The sequence below is a fragment of the Apteryx mantelli genome, chromosome 16 (genome assembly GCF_036417845.1).
Source record: "Apteryx mantelli isolate bAptMan1 chromosome 16, bAptMan1.hap1, whole genome shotgun sequence".
Lineage (NCBI taxonomy): Eukaryota > Metazoa > Chordata > Aves > Apterygiformes > Apterygidae > Apteryx > Apteryx mantelli.
The window spans coordinates 7,407,756-7,426,027 of NC_089993.1; the positions used below are offsets into that span (position 1 = coordinate 7,407,756).

Below are 18,272 nucleotides of genomic sequence, written 5' to 3' on the forward strand. Positions count from 1 at the left end.
CAACGGGGCATGGGGCTAAGAGGGCAGGCCCAATTAACTCTGCTCTGTTCAGTTCTTCTGCCTTAAAATCCCCCACACTTCCAAACTAATTTATAATAGATTCAATCATAGTCACTTAGCAGGTCTGGGCTCTGCGTGTTGCAGTTCGTTGGTGGGATTCGACTCTTTACAATGGCAGATTGCACACATTGGCCGTACCATTTCCCACATGACAAAAAGCTGGAATTTAGACTCAATGCTGGCTTAATGCTAAATGTGCATGTCTATTTATACTAAAACACTCTTGATCTCCTACTGAGGTCAGTGGGCTAATGCTGAACGGTGTCATGTAAGAACAGCTTAATTTTCATTTATCTCCAGCTGGGGACGATGTGGTGTAAACCCTTGGAGGAACACTTCTTGCACCACAGCAACCCACACAGGTGTCCTCTCTCTCTCTCTCTCTCTCTCTCTCTCTCTCTCTCTCTCTCTCATATACCCTCATTTCCCTGCTGTGGGCTTGTCCACAAAGCAAAGCCATTCACAGATCAAACCACCCTCTGTCCTTCTCATTGCGCCACTGCCTTCAGTATATCTAAGGGTGAATGCCCATTTGTCTGCTCTGACTGCAAATGTCTCGTGACTTCCCTATAAATAAGAAGGACCTTCTTCAAACTAATGTTTAAGAACCCATTCTTTCTTCTTTATGTCCTGCTTTAAATATCATGTCTGCTCTGACCAACTGCTCTGACCAAAGCCAACCAACTTGGGGCTCTCATGTGATAAGGAACCATACCGATGATAGGGAAGCATCTACACTGTGAAATTGCATCATCTCCTTGTTGTAACCCTTATTGTCCTACCTTTGTGACTTCTGTGTCTTTTGGCCTCTGGTTTCAAGAGTAAACAACTTAATTCTTTTCTGTTTTGTTTTTAGACATCACTGATGGCAAAGCTCTAGTTCAGGATATGGAAATCCTCTGGAGAGCAACCAGCTAGAAACAGGCGTCTTGGAATTGTCTTTTCAGCTTAATAATTTTTAACCTAATTTCTATTTTTTCATCTGCCACCTAGCTAACAAAGTAAGGAAAAATTGTTCACTTTCTTCTTTAAGCAGAAAGAGTAAGTGGTCCTGACTCATTAAGTGACACTGTAACCGGATGGCTGCCTTAGCAGTTGCCTGCAGTGCTGTAGGTCCTCTCTGACAGCTGGGGCACACAAGGACTTGTCGTTGCCTCAGATGTATGGACAAGTCTATATGGACAGCGAAGCCAGGCTCAGGTTTAGGGCTTCTCTCTCTTATAAGCTCTAATGACCTCAATGAATTTGCATCCACTTGGCTAAAAAAATGGCTAAAGGTGGCTGAATGAATGTAAATGAGGCAACTTATCATTCTGTATTTCTTTATCTGAGGAGCAGTTTTTATAAATTCAGGGTAAGTATATCTTTCTACTAGCCTTGCATAGTTCTACTCTCTCAAGGTGAATAAATTTTTTTGATGGGTGAGTTAAAACATCATTATTTTTTTCATTATCATTGTCATCAGTATAAATGGCAGAGGTGTAGATTTTTTGCCCAAGGTTTTAAATTTTCATGACAATTTTACTAAGCTATTTTATACGTTATTAAGCACACTTGTGATTTGTTTCTATCTATACCTTAATGTGATATTTTAAGTGAGTGTTCCCAGAAGAGGGCAAAGGGAGCCTGTACACAGGGGACCTGGCGGCGGCCTCTGACTTCCCTGTTGCTCGTTGCCAGCATTCAGGCCCACCGACAGCAATGGCCAGCGTGCCTGAGAATGCATTTTTCTTTCACTGAGGCTTTCATCTGAGATACTTTTGAAAAACCCAGCATAAGGGATTAACAACGTTGATCATTCCTGAGAATCAGGACACCTGTTTTGCTAAGACTCAAAAGTAGTGGGTTTTGTGAAAACAGTACCTGTGCAGGCTTCTGCTGGAGAAAACCTGCCAGTAGATTGAAGCCCTTGTTCACCCAAACACAGAAATAAAACCTTCTTGTGGCTGTTTCTGGAAACTGAGGTCACTGCTTACATTTGTTTTTTAAACAAGACTTTTCAATGGGATTTTATCAACAGCTTTTTTTTGTGATCTGTTGGAAGAGAGCAGGAGCACCAGACTTCCAGCAAAACTCACAGGGTAACCAGCAGATTCCAGCAGAAGCTGATGGGACCCTGCCACTCAGTGGAAGTCTATTTTGCATGCTATTACGCTGTCCCCAATAGTGTATTGGCCATATTTCTTGGTAAAATACTGACTTATGTAAAAGACAATGGATTTTTCATGTCCAGATCCTCAGCTGTCCATGTGCCTAACCCTGCTGTCCGTTTATAACAGCTACAGATCTGCCCCTCTACATCTGGCATGACTACACTTTTCAAAAGGTGGGGTGGTGCTAAGTCTCTAACTAACTAATGTACAGGGCATTTTGCAGGTGTCGCGGGGGTTTTTTTGTTTGCTTGTTTGCAGTTGTCTGCAAATAAATTTAGTTTTCCGCTTTCCCAAATGTGTCTCCCATAAAAAATATGATTTTTCCTGTTTAAGTATTGGCATTTAAAAGACTGTCACCTTGCATGTACAAATTACATTTCCTCCCTTCTCTCCAGCCCCCAGACAGCAAAGAACTTCACCTAAAAGGCTGGCATAGACCAAAGCCTCCAAGTTTTTCTCAAGTCTTGCTGAAGTTAGTGGGAGATTTTCATGCCAAAAAACTTCCTGAAATGCTGTCCAGGGACTTCAGGATTGGATTTGAGTAGCTTTCGTAGGGCAGAATAACGTATCATGCTAGAAGCAGATGCTAGTCTCCTTGTCTAACACCCGGACATGTTTTCAGTCTAAATATAGAAGCTTTCCTTTATTCACCCCAAGGAGGGGTTGATTTCTACCACGTTTCTTTTCTCTTCCCTAGTACTAGGCACTCGGAATCTGTGTTACTGTGTTTCTTTACAAAAGTGCCAGTTATCTATTAGGCTATTCCCCTTCCCTTCACCTCAATAATTTCTTGTTTTTCTGATAAGAGATTTCAGGCGGAAAGGTTTTTTCCCCTTCTTTTATGCTGTACTCTACGGCGTGTCCGCTAGGCCCTCCAGATCTAAGCACACCATTAGGCAAAGCTAACTCTCCATATCCCAAATGGGTCACTTACTTCCCAAGTCTAGTGCTGAAATCCTTTTAGCTAATACTGTTCAGGTGACTTAGTACTAAATCATATTTTAGAAAGATATGGTCTGCCCTTTACTTTTTCATGGGGCTACCATTCAGTCAATTTTAAAGCTGTAATTCTTTTTCAGGGTTGCCATGGCAACAAGTTAGTGCTCCAGTGCTGCCTGGCGAGCGCGAGCGAGCGCTCGTACATCATCCGCCCGCGCGCGGGGCGGTGTGCGGCGCTGCCGGCGGGCTGCGCCTCTGCCCGCGCTGCCGGAGCTCCTCCGGCACCACCGTCGCTTCGTCCAGCCGCAGCCGTGCTGGAGGTGCAAACGCTCCATTCGCTGCTTGCTGCCGGCGCTCCTGGCACCAGCGTGGGGATGCTGCTCCTCAGAACAGCTTTCCCGGGGCCCAGGCTTTACAGCCGGCACGGAAAGGACTGCGTTTACATCGAGGTTCCATGCACACATACGCTATTTGGGTTAATACTTGATTGCTAGAGGTTAGAAATACACTCAACATAAACGGTATGCATTACAGAGAGTTACAAGCGCATCAGCAGGAGATATAGATGGCTGCAGGCCATAAATAATATCTATCGGCCTATTTGGCAATTTAACAATAGCTCAGAGAGTGCAAAAAATTAGTAGCCTTTCCTTAACCTTTTGAAATTGTTGTGACTGTGCCCTGAATATGAACCTTTACCAAATCCGAAACATGACAACAAAAACTGAGCATATATCTCCATTGATTGTCTTTATGTATACTAGACGTGTTCATAGCATGTATATATATTTTAGATAGAAATCTATAAATATATATATACACGCACACTATGTAAACCTGATGTTTTATTTAAGTTCTTATACTATGCCTCACACCACAGTATTACTACTTAAAGTAATGATGTGGCTAGCACCTATCTTTTTTTTTTTTTTTACTCTTTGCCTCCGGAAAAAAAAAGTATGTGCAGTTGAGTGTTTTGGAGTCTTGTCTCTTTTTGATACACTTCTGTGAGTTTTGTTGGGGAAGGCAGGGTCGGAGCAGATTGTTGTTGCCTTTTAGGAATTCATGCCACAGATCTGAGCTTTCTTGAGGGCTGGCCCTTCCTCAGAAAGTATTGAAGCAAATATTTGATTAAATTCTTTTCTGATATATGGCTGAACCACTGCTATCATTTAAGATTATCAAGAAACGCTCTGAGATGCAGTCTTGATGTTGCTCTGTTCGTAGTGTTGGTTACGGTTGTCATTAAGGTAAGCACAGGGATTATTTGTAGGGAAAGGTGCCACCTACAGTAATGAGGCTTCAGAGTACTGTTGAATATAGAAAACTAACACATCCAAATATGGCTCTTCCCACTGCCGCTGAAGCAAAAGCGCCACCATCTAGATACGTTATAGCATTACAATGATGGGTTTCATTCCAGTGATTAATGCTGATCAGATGTGAGACACTCTCTTAAATATGTATTTAACAAAAGTGATCTCACTGCTTTTGCAAAAAATACCTAAAGAATGGAAGACACCATGTGGAAGTGCAATGTGTGTGTGCTACAGCGCGCCGAAAAAGCTCTGCCAGGCGAGCACGTGGCTCCGACAAGGATGGTGACCTTGTTTTTTTTAAATTTAATTATTTTTTAGGTCCCCTGGAGGTATATCTTGTTTGTTGTTATGCCCACAGTATTGGGGTCAAGGAAATTTTTCTCCTGGAAAATATTTTGTATTTACAGTGCTTTGTTCCTTTTGCTGCAGTGAGAGGCATATCCATTACTTTAGCGTGGCCTGGGTATTTTGATAACTAAAAATTGTCCACTCTGGACAGGAGCAGGGTGTGCATGGTGCCGTGACCCTGTCCGCTCTCCGCACCAGTCCCTCAGGAACCTCTTCTTGCACAGGGTGGGGGCTGCTTTCGGGCAGCGGTGGAGAGCGCTGCTGGCTCCAGGGCTCCCGGCGAGCGCGGGGAGGGCAAGCAGGGTGGGAAAGGTGGTCTTGCCATTGCATCTCTTCCTTCTGGGATCGCCAAAGCACCTTCATCCTTACCACAGAGCTTTCTTTAGGGAACTGAGAGACAAAACATTTCTTTTTTTTCCATTTATTTCAGCTGTTTCTTCCATACCTGGGCCTTTTTCAGCAGGACGTGCAGCAGTCTGTCCACCTTCTTGCTACCGGGGGGTCGTCGGTTGAGCAGCAGTGTTTCAGCCAGGCTTGGGAGGTTGGTGGCCCTTACACGGGCTGCAGTAGGAGCAGTTTGACTCCGTTACATGTGGGTGCCGACACCTTCACTACGGCTCTCCTTCCTCCAGCTAAAGAAACGCCTCGAGGCAGGGCAAATCACAGGAGTGGGTGCTACCTCTGGTCTCCCCGCTCCGCCTGACGCACGCAGCTGGCGGTCACGCCATGTGACGTCTGAGCCTTCACCTCTAGAACAAGCAATAATAGTCTTAGGTTAAGAAGTCGTGATTATTTCTCTTTTCTTTCTGTCTTCTTCCAGTATCTTCAGTCTGCCCAGTGACACCCAAAGGGGTGCTGTGAAGATCCAGACTACCTGGAAGGCACACTGAATTCAACAAACCGGGGATGCGACCCACTGCAAAACTGCTGTTCTTCAGTTTAATCAGGTGCCAAGTGTACCTGAGATGCTGCTCTTTTACAGCAACATGCTATAACTGTGACCCAAACGCTCCTCAGAGACCCTGGAGTTTTGTGAATGACATGGGAGCTCGGGCTGGTGGCTGGGTTGGATGAATGCTGTGGTGTTAGATCTCGTCAAATGTTTTAGTGGTTTCTAGGTCTTGGCCCTAAGAAGGCAGCGCCAGGCTGCATGCAGAACAACTGGGCAGCTTAAAAGCACGGGCCTGGGCATCGCCAGCCCTTCTGAGCAACAACATGAAGTTTGCCAGCTTCTAGGAGTAAATTTGACCCTTATAGAAAGAGACTACCTTCATTTTATGATTGTAATGTACTAATAGCAACTCTTGGTATAACCTGCAGGGCTGGAAATAATGAGGGAACTGAATACAATGCTCCCAGGGCATGGGCTTAGAGTGATAACTATTCAAGCGTAGCCCTTGACTAATGCAGTTGCTCTTGCACATCAAATAATGCCACACTTCATAAGAAAGGGCTATAAAACTTCATTGTGATCCTTCAGCTCAGAAATCCATGCTCAAAGGACTAAAAAAAGTGTTTAAATCTGCTGTATTACATATAGGGAAATGGACACAGGAATGAAAGATATTCCAGGTCACCTGCATTACATAAAAAATATGTTCTCCATAATCAGTGTTTTTACAATACCATCTCCACGCACACTGGTTTTTATCTCTACAACTTTGTTTCTGCAATATTCTATTAGCCAGATAAGGCTGTTGGAGGGCAGCCAGTAGAGCAATAGTTAAAGAGTAGCATGGATGCCTCTTAAAGCATTTTGAAGCTTTTGCTCCAAGCGAGCTGTCTTGCAGCAGCGAATCTGATCCATCATGGGTTTAGCCCTGTTGGCAGCTGACATAGGAGCAGCTGAAGAAAATGCAAACACAAGCATTTTCTGCCCAGCAGGGGAATAGGACACTGGAATGAGTTCCTCAGTGCTGAATCCTGGGAGCAGAAAAAACTGCTTTTATTGTGCTTTCTATGGTAATTATTATGATAGTGATTATGTAACAGAAATAGTCATTAAAGGAAAAAAAAATCTCAGGTGTGGGCTCATGTAACATATATGTTTGTCTTGTGTTTGAGCACTTGCCACAGAGTCCCAATTGTACCTTGCCTTAGACTGATGAAAAACAAAGCAGCTACTGACTTTTGTCTCTGACTGGGACAGGTGCTTTTGAGGATATATTGACTAGTCAATGAGTTTAATAAGAAATTATTCATATTAATTCTCTATTCTATTAAACTTCTATTCCAAGCAAATGTTGTTGAATTCACTGAGACTGTGGGATGATGTTTTCTATCTATCTTTGCTAATCTTTGCTAATTGGTATTATAAAACCATTGCTCCTTCAGCTGAATGAATTTTAGTGTTTGCCAAAACTCAAAGGCGACTCTCAGTCTAACATACAGAGAGCCTTTTTACATCACGAAGGTCAGGCAAGCCGTTATTCGCAAGTCTGCTGCCATTGCAAAAGCAGCGCTCCCCTAAAGGTTGCCAGGGCCTTTTCCGTGCTGGGCTGGGGCTTCCACGCAGCCAGGCCCTGGCATGCTGCAACCCAGGAGCTACAATAGCCATTTCTAAAATGCCACAGTTTAGCGTGCATCTTAAATGTCCAATTTTCCAGTTTTCCCTACTCATGGAATAGACAAGTTCTCACTCTGCCTTAATGCCTGACTTCTGTTGATTTGTTCGTTCCGTTCATGCTTCCTGGTTCAGCAGCAGGTAGGTGGGTCCAAAATGTTTTTTATTTGCAGGGACCCCCAAAGACATTCTGCAGTAATTAAAAAAATAGAATGAATTTTCTTTGCTCCTCTCTGCAGGTTGTTGTCTACTACAAATAATCCTTAAACCTCCTCTTCTCTCCTGCAGTAGGTAGCTACAATATTGCTGCAGCTCTGGTGCCTCCTATAAGCAGTAAATATTGCGGCTTACTAAATCACTGCTGCCGAAAGGCTCTTCCCAGACTTGGGTCTCAGCTGGACTCACTCACGTGCTGCAGGACACAGGGCGGCGGTGCCCCAGCTCACGGCTGAGGAGGGACTTCTGCTGCCTCTTTAGCAGCCTGTCCACCGGCACAAAGTGAAGGCGAAGCCAGGACACCGCTGTCTCACCTGGCGCTTCGGCTGAGGCGCTGCCGCCGCAGGACTTGCGGCATGCAGAGACGGGCTCTGTTGCTTGTGTGCTTTAATTTGGGGCATTCGTTCTAAGTCCCAGAAACCCCCGCAAAAATCCGTTTTTTTTTTCTTTTTTGATAAAATAAAGCATGTTTCAGTGCATTTTTCTAAGTTTGTTGAGCTGTATCATTTGTTGTGATGCAAGCGCCTCAAAAGAGTGGTTTCAGAAGGAAAAAGCCCTTTTATCATCCCATCATATCATCCCATTTGCAAACAGGACGTCTGCCAGCGGTGTCAGACCTTCCACCCCCCTCTCCCCGCAGCCCGCCCTGGGTGTGAAATGTCAGACAAAATTACGCAGCATTTCGCAAGGCATTTCTGTTTTACCGAGTTGCTGAGCTCTGACAAACGACGGGCCCGGCGGCGCTCGTCGCACGTCCCCACCAGTCCCGGGAGCGCAGCAGCCCGGGGCAGCGGCCGGGCTCTGCCGGCAGTCGGGGTGGCTGCGGCCACTGCCGCGGGGACCCGGGCGCAGCCTGTGGGTGGCAGAGGTTTGCTGGCGTCCGGATCGCATAGCCACTTCCACCTTGCGCTCCTCCGCCTTCCTTCCTGGAGACTGTTCAATACCGAGGCAATCCTTTGCTCTCACGTTTATTGCCCTGGGCTGGTCTCTGTTATACAAACAGCTAAATTTCAAAGTCATCTTCTGGCTTATAAATGGAGATACAAGTTGGACACCAAAATGTTCTGGGCAAGGTTTCAAAGCAATGGCAAGGCTTCCTGATGGCAGAAAAGTAAAGGCAGCTTCTCTCTTTTTTTCCATCGTGCAGAAGCAATTTCTCTTTTCTTTTTTTTTTTTCATTAATAATATAAAGGAAAACTTTATTTCACCACAACAACTTGTTATGACTAGTCAATGAAGTAAAAAAAGATAACGGTGTCTTTCAAGGGTTGTTCTTCACTGATGCCTGAACAGAGGCAGTTTAGTGTCTGAAGCTCACATTGCTCCAAGGCTCTTTGTAGACAACCTAAACCTCATTGCTGCAGGAACAGGGCTCTGCTGCAGCGTCAGAAGCTATCTATACATGTAAACTTAACAAAGTTTTATGAGTGAAACAGAGCCAAGCACTTGATAAGAGCTGAAAGCAGAAACCTCATTTCGGACTTTCTCTTTAGGTTGGTGGGTTACAAACATCTACATGGTCACATCCTGGATATTGATATATTTTTTTCATCTGAAGAACTGCTAAGCTACAAATCAGGATTTAAATCTCCTGAATCATCTACCTTTTAAACACTGTTTTTTATTATGACTGGTTTCTTTTATCACTGTTATTGCCTTGGCATGTAAGAGGTATCATCACAGAGCAGGGTCCCACTGGGGGAAATTGCTCTGCAACTACAGATAGTGCTACAGCCACAAACCCAGCTTGACTCAGGTGTTGCACTTCTGAGCTAATACAAACCTGCCACCAAGAATGTGGAGTCAGCATGGCAGAGGAAAGAGAGTGAAAGAGAAAACCAAACCTTTAGTCCCAAAGGACCATGTTATGCAATATTAACTCTTAAAACCCTGTGAGGGAAAAACTGTTACAAATGTTCTTCACCAGAAGGCTAGAAAAAATTCAGCTGGGGGCAGAGAAGCTTTCAAAGCATTCAATCGGGGCCAGTGACTGGAAAAATAATATCCTTATGCCCTACGAAAAAGCCAGTAATGCAATAGAAAACACCTTTCTATTTACTATGTGATTCTTTTTCCAATCAATGTTTTTATATACCGTCAAATATGTATGTGTTTGTGTCAAAAATTAGTGTGCATCTATGCAGACATTTACTGAATGGTTTATTGTAAGAAAAAAAAATCTTTCTAGACAGTTACTGGACTACATTCAATTGTTAAGCATTATACATTGATAGCTTATTGTTCACTTATGTGATAATTTTACTTCTAATTATATCTGGGTAATGAATAAAGACAGTTAAGACTTTAACCTATTTTCAGAAACTAGAGTTCTATCAACATGCAGTTATTTATGCTAATGAAAATAATGATCTTTTTATAGTGCTTGTCACTGAAATGGAATGATGTCCTGCCAACTGTGCATGTTTGCCAGTGGCTACAAATTAATCAGCTAAACTGGAGTGGTAATTGGAGTAAAGACAAGTCAAGGGGCAGCAAGGCCAGCTTTGGCAGAAAAGCTTTTGAAGAAAAATACCCTGTTCAGCTAGCAAAACAAAAGAACGTGTTTATATAATGCTGTTGTTTAATTAAGTCTAAGCAGCTGTTTCATCAAGGGGTCTTTGAAGATTAAAAACGGAAGGTGATGGGCAGGGGAATCAAAACGTGATGATGATTGTGTTATACTGGATTACACTGAGCATTTACCCTGCACCTGCCTAATGAAAGGTTTCTAGGTAAACTCATAGGGTTCCTGATTAGAAGCTGTAGACAGACACCTGAGTGTCACCCCTGCCCCTGACTTTGAATACACACAAGGCCAGTGACCACACTAGGAGATGTTGGTGTCAGAGGTCAGCGTTCAGACCTTTGAGCTGCAGGCATGCCAAGCACTACCTTGGTGGTCCAAGTGCGGCTGCCCGTGACAGATGTCCGTGGGTGCAGCCGCCGTTTGTGCAGAGGGGTGGCGTCCTCAGCACCATCTTCCTTCCCTCCCATGGTTCGTTTTGTCTCCCTGTTGTAAACTAGAGTAGTAAGGGTGAAACGTGGGAGATGAGTGCACCTAACTTTACTTGAACATCTCATTTTTTCCTCAGCAGGCATTTTCTTCACCATCTTAACTTCTTGCTAGTTGCTCTACTAGGGCTGTTTATTTTACTTTGTAGGCACAACCAGTAATTGCTTGGAGCAAAAACATGTAACTAACTAAGCTGCGGTTCCTGCTAGACATTTCTTTCTCAGCAGGAGCAGATTCCTCTGATCAACAACTGCAGCACCAGGGCTGGGCAGGAGCTTGCGTTGATTGTGGACGTCCCATAACATGCTGCAGGAAGAGGGATGGAAACCTCCTAAAGCACCTCCTCCGTGGACTGAGACCATTTCTGTTCTCCTTGATGCTGACTCATTCTGGGAGGTTCCTCCTCTCACCTGCCCCTCATCCAACCATGATCTTTTGCCAAGTGCTTAAACAATTGCTTGGGGGCTGTTCCATAACTGAGGGCCCAGAGGCTGTGGTTGGGTGGGGGTATGAGTAGCCATGGACGAGAGCCTGGAAATGTAGTAGAAATAATGGGAAATTGCTGATTATTCATACATATGCCACTCCACAAACTGGTCACCAGATAAAAGTACTTGCACACACACATGGTTGCACACCTTGTCTCTTGTAGGAAGTCCATCTAAAGCTGTTAACTTTTGCTTATTGGCATCAAGAAGAGGACATTTTGGTGTGCTCTGCCACAGAAAAATGTGTTAGCTCCAGTCCATAGAAAAAGCTAGTGGCTGGACACACTTGCCATGCCATCAAAATGAGACCTTTGCAGACTCAAACTTCCTCTCTGTGAAAGCTCTCTTCTCATGGAGCGAGGGCAGTACTGCCAGTGTCTCTTTTTTACTGGGACTATCTCAATATTTGATGTTTTGGAAGTCTAATTTCAGCAAGCAAATATGTAACTCTTATTTAAAAACATATTCTTAACCTCCACGGTTGCAAAGAAAAAAAATGGAAAACATGACACTGGTGTACTATAAAGGCTCAGAAACCATAAGGCAGAGAAAAAAGTATCCCAGGCTTTCTTTCATCTTCCTTTTTTCCCCCATCCTTTCCATGATTTTTAACATTGACTTTGTGCTAACACAAAATTTGGAATTTTTCCCACAAAAGAGTTTGGGATCTGGGTTCTGCTGGTTTCCTTGGTTGGTTTGGTCCAGTCTACTGCAGCTCAGATCTCATCAGTAACTGCAAAACTCCTGCTTTGACTTGGGAGAGAGACACAGAGAAAAAGGCAAAAAAGAGCTTCGCTGACACATTGGTCCCTGGGGATTCTGATGCATATTTCTTGCACATGTTCAGTAAATGTTTTGAAAGGAGTTTTCATATGCCCATTACTAAAAGAGACACGTTCGGTTGAAGGGTATATTTTGAAATGATGAGATCCTTGAGTATTTCTGCAATATAAATAATAATAATTAAAAACTGGCACTGGCTGAAAATATTTTCACAAGGGTTTTTATTTCATCCAGAAAATGATGTTTCATAACAGTTGAAGCATGTTATGGGAGCATTTCATTTGGACTTCCTCCTTTTATTTTGTTCAGACTTAAAGAATATTTCCTCAGTGATAGATGAGAAAGCTTTTTGCTTAAAGATGAGAAACAAATTTCCAAATTTTAATTTTCCAACCAACTATATGAAAAGCCAAGCACTTACTGCGAATCATGCGCCCGTTTTCCTCACAGAAACACAAAATGCTCCCATGATGAGAAACTGATCCCATCACACACCAATAGGCGCTTTGTTTGTCATTCGTACCTGTTTAAGACCTTTCTATAGCCCATACAAGAGGGACAAGCTGCTGCTGTGCGCTGTGAAAGGCAGAAACCACATTGCATCCCAAAAGACACCACAAGTCATTCTCTTGTGAATATCTTTCATTCCTTTTGTAATAGGTCAACAGTTTTGATCTGTGCTGGATGGGAACAAGACAGGAAAAAGGCGCTTACTAGTTTTAAGCACTATTTGAAGAATGTTTAACAAGCTATTGACAAGTTACTTATCATCAGAGATCATCAGGTGTCTTTGTGCTGTTAGAACTCAAATCCTATTTATTTCTCTTGCCATACAAGATCACTTCCAGTCCAAGAGGATGTTTTGTGATCCTCAAATTCGATTGCTGTTGCTCAGCATCTCAGGATTGAGACTATTTGGCAGCCTCGTGCTCAGTGGCTGTAGGTGCGATTCTACTGTCCTTTGTAGTGATGAAGGTGAACTTCTGTAGGATCAGGCCTTATTTGAGTAAAGCAGTGTACCGTATCATATTAAATTGGCACCCTTGACTGCTTTTGTGAGCTTGGCCCTGTGGAGTTTTCAATAAAATGTGAGTAATTATTTTATAAGGTGTATGAAGAGCTTATTCAAGACACACACACTCATTAAGCTCTTGCAGTCATCATTAACATCAACCCCTAAAGGACAACAATGGTAATAATGCGATATGGGGCTGAAAACTGTGGCATTTAATAAGAGAGCACAGTGGAGTGATTTAAAAGCACTAAGCATCTCTCTCAGCCTTCCACTAGGGCCAGGAGAATGCGAATGTTTGGAATTAGTTAATGCTTCTTCTATTACACTTGGACTAATTTGGATGCTCATTATTTACTTGGAGTGAATTTCACATTCCAGATCGATTTTACAGTGATACATGAGAATGAGTAGTCATTCCAGATCAAAATTAAAAGGCAAGGTGAAACATGCTCTTTGTTTCCAACAGCAGAATAAGCAGCCGTCACACGAGGGGTCTCAGGTGGCTCTTTAGCAGCAATGGGGCTGGCAAACGGCTCTGCATGTGCAGGTGTGCGGGAAGATTTATCGCAGCAGATCCAATGGTGAGCAGGAAGGGCCACTGCACGTGGAGGATTGATGTGCTCCCATTCGTTCTTCAGCGTGACACAAGAATAGCTTGGGTTAAATGGGCTACTCTAGATTTACACTGCAGCAACAGGGATCAGATTCTGTCCTTTACCCCCCTGCACCATGACAGTCCCCTAGAGCCTGTGTGAAAGCGTCACAGCTCAAGGTTGTCACTGCCATCCTCTGTGAGCACTCAGTGTGCTATGAGGGCTTGGACCTTTTCCTTCTGCCAGGTTGGACTTGCAGTCTCTCAGTTGTTCCTCTCTCGCTCTCTTTGCAGTAAGGCATCAGGGCTGCAACGTCCTCTAGCCCAACCTGTTCTCACCCTGATGATCTGCTGCATTCAGAAAAGTGGGGTTATTCTTCTCACCCAGAATTTGTGAACAGTTAAAAATCTCTGAAGGCTTACCAATGAGTTGTGTACTCCAGAGAAGAAGCTCAACACGTGCTCATTTCATCACTTGCAGTGCTGCAACTGGAGCAGCCCGCAGCAGCTATCAGGCCCCACCCCGCTTCCCTCCGCCTCTGCTCTCCCGTCCTGCCAGGCAGCTGCGTCAGGCACCTCAAAAGCAGGTCTGCTTTTGGGGCATTTCAGGCTGCTCAGCACACACACAGCCTCTCACTGCCACCTGCCCGACACCTCCTTCCCCACGGCGGCCAGCGGCAGAGCTCCTCTTGGGCATTACGAAGAGGCTGCTGCTAATGAGGACACAGTCCTGAAGCGAGAGGGTGGACTAATAACAAAGGTGGGAAGAAAACATATGCTTTCCTCAGCTCTTGCAGTGCTGATAAACCTTTTTCCATGATTGATATGTTTTATCCAGAAAGTCCTGCTGGAGCCCAGATGGAAAAGCAACATTATTTCCCCAGCTGCCTTATCTCCCTCCCCAACCTCAACTCCCCTCCCAGTAGAGACAGTGAATGAAAGCCACTAATCAAGTTAAAAAGCCAGCCTGCAGCGCCAGAGCAGGGGCTGGCAAGAATTATGTAAAGAAGGTTAAATTCAGCAATGGAAAGGAACAAGTAACGAGGGCTAGGAGTTGAACTGGTGGGTCTCTATCCATTTGGCTACTCCAAGGTTAGCTTCTCTTTTCTTGTTTCCTCTGGTGTATCTTTAATATCCTTCTTCCTCTCTGACACAAATCATTGATGCCTGCTTGGGAACGCGGCTCCTGCAAGATTTTAGAACAGGGCTGAAGGCTACAAGGTTACTGAACAACAAGCAGAATCTGCTTTATTGCGGAGCATTTAATATCCTGTTTCCAACAGAGGAGGCTTAGAGAAAAAGTGGGTTGTGAGCCTTCTCCCAGCATCTCCACTATGTAAAGAAGGAGAGAAATGGGGGTAGGTTCAGAGCCATCAGGTAAGATGGCTCTCATATTAGTCCCTATCTGGAATAAATCTGCACTTGAAAAGCTCCTCACAGTCAAACGAGGCCAAACACGTGTTTTCACAGCAACTTCCCTTTCTCCCAGTCTTACCACTTGCTCATTAGTTGTGTATATCCAATATTGGATAGCAAGTGCAATAGGACAAAGAACTAGTCTCAGAATTGTCCAACAAATGCCTAAGAATTTGGACCATCATATAAAAAAAAACTTAATTAATATATCATGGGAAGCAAGGTATTTCAAATTTGTGGGATTTTTTTTCAACAACTGATGCTCATTTTCAAGATTTTAGTGATACATTTTATTACACTCTTTGGTCAAAAATGGAATTTTTCATATAGAAATTAATCAGTGTGAGCTGAGAACATTTTATCTAGCTTTCAGGAAGGTCTTCTGCTTGTGACCTTCAAAATAGAGATCATGTTGTCCAAAAATTATTTTTAATTCTCTTACTGCTAGGATCCAAGCAAGTCTGAAAGACAGGCAGCTTTGTACATTGTATACTCGGCACAGCTCACGGGTAGCTCCGTGCTACATCCCATCACCACTGCGAAGATAAATCTGTTGTGATCACAGCATTTAGGATAGAGGTTTGTAAGGCCTGAGTAAGGAGTTGCCTCTGTTAGGGAGCACGAGGCTTGAGGCAAGGCCATGTGAAGGGGACCGTGGACAGGACTGTGCGGCATCCTGAACTGGCAGTGGTGGCTGGTCCCTACCACTCACTTGGTGGGGTGATGCCACTCACTACATCCCTGCTCTGCTGCTTGCCGTGCAGATCTACCACTTCGCTTTTCAGAAGTCTGCATCCTTGGGCTTTTCGTCATCATTCTCCGAGTTATTTCCCCATGTGCGGGGATCTGATATGGCTCTGGTTCAACAAGGCATTTAGCCATCTGCCGAGCTCATCAGTTCCTTTGCTGGAATTGCTGCAGTGAAAAGCAAACCGATCTTTCATTGCACCCCATAACAAGCCAGATCAAACCTTTCTCAGGCAAAGAACCTGCCAACCTCAGAAAGAATTTTGTGAAGCTTCGGGGCGGCTGCCTCTGCGGCTGGTTGGTGGGGAGCACCCAAAACGCAGCTCCCGGCAGCAGCGCCTGCTCCTGTCGCTCATGTTGCAGAGCGGACTTTTAGTCCTGGAAAGCCACAGTTCATGGTTTCAACTGGGACGATTGTCCCTGCACCGCACGAAAACTCGCTGGATCGCTGCTTGTCGGAGGACCGCTCCTGTACCCAACTTCTGCTCCGTTAGGTATTTTACTACAGCTGAAAAAGAGGCCTGCTTGGGACAGGGTCTCAACTGACATTCAAAACAAAGATATGCATGGAGTTTGTTGCAGCTAAAGGATGAAGGTTTTTTATTACTAATAATATCTCTGGCTTACCATTTTCCATTCTCAAGGTGTTCATTTATGGATAGGTTGCTATGTGCTATATTTAGCAGTAAAAGTGAATTTGAAAAAAATTACATTTTAAAGTAAAATGGGGTGAAATTTATTTACTTAAAGAAACATTTATGTAGCTATAGATTGATAGACCAGGGAGATCATAACATCTCAGGGTGCACTTGCATGTGTGAAAAGGTATGCATGAATAAAAAAAGAAAGTGCTGAATAATATATATATATATATATATATATATATATGTACACACACACACACGCACACACAAACAGAAATCCATGGAACAAAGATGCTAATGCTGAAAATAATGCATACATTTTTGCTTATAGTTACATGGTACTTAGAAAAGACTATAAAAAAATAACAAGTGATGACTAAAGAGACACAGGTGTATGTGTTTAGGCATGCCTGCATTCAAGACTGATAGCAAAATGTCACAAATTGACTTTACTGCTAAAGAAAAATCTTTACATACTTAATGCTGAGCAGTTTTATTGCCCTTTGTTGAACACATCTTTTTTTGCTTGTGAAAGTACTTTAGCCATCTCAGTCACTAACAGGCATCTGTAAAATGGGGCCAGTGCTTCTCCTGGTAACATTTTGAAATCTGCAGAGGCAGCTGTCATGGGGAGAGATGCTCTGTAATAGCTGCATTCAGACTTCAGATAATTTTCTTAGATACTAAGCTCTTCTAAAATCAGATCATACTGTATGTCTTAACATTAAGACTCAGCTAGACCCTGAGGCTGAATGCACAAGTAACCCCATAAAGAGCTGGCGAGAGCGGTTACAGATGCTTTTGGTGAACAAATTACTAAACTGTGCTGTGAATGAGCAACTGCGATTTAGCGCTGTCTGCGGCAGAGAACCACTTGTTAAAACAGCAGCAGCACTTCGGGGTTAAGTTGATGAGCCCTGAGGACTGCAGTCAGGCAACTGAGTATGCACCTGAGCAGGTCCAGTGAAGGGGGTTAAGCTACTGACACATGCAGTGGCAGGAGCAAAGCTTGTGACTAATGCCCAGGAAACGGCACAAGAACTGGGTAAACTCACTGATATTAACTGCTCAGGGCTTATACGTCAGATACGAACAGAATCCTTTAAAACGTTAAATATTCTGTAAATAAGTTAGCTGCTTTCCTATGGATGTTACTCTGTTTTTTGAAAGCATCTGAGTTTTCCACCCCATGTAAGGAAACGACACTGGCTCTAGGTAGGCAGACCATCTGTGCTCTCCTTGCAGCTGGGCAACTCAGAAAGGGCAGAAGACCATGAAACTTTTGTACTTCAGCGAGCCCCTTGGCTGTGCAGTCAACACTACTGGCTTAGCACTAAAACTGATTAAAACTTTGAGAGTTTAATTAATTTAGCACTTTTTTCCCCATTTTGGGGTACCTCTGTTTCTCAGACCCACCTTTAAAGGAACTTCATTGTTCAGAAAATGAGCAATTAGCTTTTGCTGATCAGTAAATAAATAAATAACACTTCAAATTATTGCTGGTTTCCCACCAAAATCCCCATTCTCTTCTGAGGCCGTAAATCCCTTGGGCTAGGACTTCCTTGAGATTATCCCAGGAAACACACTACCAATTCATCACACTGTGCAGCATGTGCACTTCCAGCTGCACTCAGGGCATGTTTGCCACCTTTTGAGTGTATCACAAATTAGATGCTTTTCCTAGATGGTCTGTGTTTCTATTTCCTCACTTGTGAAGCCCCTAAACAAAATGAGCACAGGTTGGAAATCAAATGCATATTTTAGCCCTTCACTTTCTATTAATTATGTGGAAAAGAAATGCCTGGCTTAGTCCATTGGCACAAAGTAGACTAAGAAAACATAAAACATTTTTTTCTTTTGGGTTAGAAACACTCCCAGAAAAGAGAGACCCCACCACAGGAAAGTCCATGCCATACATGATGTGGCAACATGCTGTTCAACTACAGATAATAATTATATAGAAGCCCTCATTGACT

General features: G+C 43.7%; 1 long non-coding RNA gene across 2 annotated transcripts in view; it reads left to right on the forward strand.

The window, feature by feature from the left end:
- Window positions 1–8,067, forward strand: part of LOC136993481 (uncharacterized) — a 45,540-nt gene extending 37,473 nt beyond the window's left edge. For both annotated transcript variants that reach the window (XR_010885797.1, XR_010885795.1), the window contains one exon: window positions 5,640–8,067. This is a non-coding gene — a long non-coding RNA (uncharacterized lncRNA). The remainder of the gene's footprint in view (window positions 1–5,639) is intronic.
- Window positions 8,068–18,272: the final 10,205 nt, after the last annotated feature.